Genomic DNA, 1,589 nt, shown 5'->3' with positions numbered 1-1,589 from the left:
CACATTATGCTAATTCTAATGTCAGCTGTACTTTAATATACGACTCTATTTAATCACCCCATTATTTCCTATTTCCATATGAAAAAACACAGAGAGAGAGGGAGCTGCTCATCACTTGATTTGGTAGAATGCAGAGACCCATGTTTTATGGTGTGTGTGTGTGTGCGTGTGTGTGTGTGTGTGTGTGTATGTGTAAATGAGAAAACACACTCCCTCCTTGGCATCTGCTTAGATACTTTCTTCCATTCTCTCCTCTCTCTCGTTCTCTCTGTTTCTGTCTTACACACACAGGGTTTGAGTTATGACCTACTGTATGTGTTTTTACAGTAAGTGTGGGCTCTGTGTGTGTGTGTCAGTTGATCTTCATGACTGTAAAGGTTATATCAGTTCACTTTTGATTATCTCTGTATAAATATGAATGCTCAAAAACTAAATTATTTCCCTCATAGATTATTGTAATTCTAATGAGTGGAAACTAATTACTACATTCTTTCATTCTCTTCCTTACAATAATGACATTTATAGAAGAACATAAAATAAATAAAACAATATACAGTTATTTACATACAAACAAACATACACATATACACCCAGGAGATAATTCCATAAATAAAGTATATTTGCAAAGTAGTTAATGGTACCTAAGGCTAACTAGCAAACATTTAGAGCAGCTGACAGGTAAGGTTTTTTTCTGTGTCCTGTTTCTGTCATCTTTCAGGCTTCAGAGACAAACAGGAAGACAACAGACAAAGCAGAAGAGGAAGAGGAAGAAAGCAATGCTAATGCAGCACACGTCAGCCTCCAGCTAGCTAGCATAGCTAACATTAAAGTTATACAGTTCATGTGAAAGTTGTAACTTTTGTCGAAGGTGAAATTAAATTACAAAATGGGGTTTGTTTTCGGAAGATATTGAGATCAAATTTGCTCCACTTGTTTCTAAAGTCTTGCTAGTTTCGAGTCAGATACGCTGATTTATACTTCTCTACCTTGTAGCTTTAAAACATATTTGGGTTTAGTAAAAACAAACCAAATTGCTGTTTTCTGGGCCAACTTATCTTACCTTGCTATCTGCCACTGAGGGCTTACAAGAAAATTCAGTCCAGGGTTTAATCTGTGGCCCTAACCCTTCAGACCACTGTTGACAAAGCATTTGTAAGCAGCTTTGAGCATTATTTTGATATTAAATATTCCTCTACCCATGTTAATTTATTGCAATTTGTTACCACTATTTCAAACACAATATAATGGGCTAACTCTTTCCTAGCATCTCATTTTAATGGAATAGCCTACTGGAAATGTAAAAATGTATACTCACATTTACAGGTTTACAATGCATATAACCGCCACCAAGACATTATAAAATTGCAAGAAAGAGGACTGGTAAAAACCCATACAACACACACACATGCTCACAAGGACTTAACCATGGAAGCAACATCCCACAAATCAAACAGAAATCATCATGAAAAGAACAAATGTGTTTAAAAAGTCAGACATGCTGACAAAGTGAAGTGACTTAACACCAGTCTGTCAGTAGGAAACTCCATTCAAAGCCATTACTCTACATATAGCTCTCTCTCTCTCTCTCT

The 1,589-nt window shown here is 36.1% G+C and overlaps 1 protein-coding gene across 1 annotated transcript in view; it reads right to left on the bottom strand.

Annotated features, from left to right (window-relative positions):
- Positions 1-1,589, bottom strand: part of bcl11ba (BAF chromatin remodeling complex subunit BCL11B a) — a 49,679-nt gene that overhangs the window by 9,137 nt on the left and 38,953 nt on the right. The gene's annotated exons all lie outside the window — the stretch shown is intronic.

Source organism: Morone saxatilis, unplaced genomic scaffold (genome assembly GCF_004916995.1).
Source record: "Morone saxatilis isolate NCDOM2014 unplaced genomic scaffold, NCSU_SB_2.0 Contig3, whole genome shotgun sequence".
Taxonomy (NCBI): domain Eukaryota; kingdom Metazoa; phylum Chordata; class Actinopteri; family Moronidae; genus Morone; species Morone saxatilis.
Note: the sequence above shows the minus strand (reverse complement) of the source record. Positions and strands in the feature narration are given on the sequence as shown.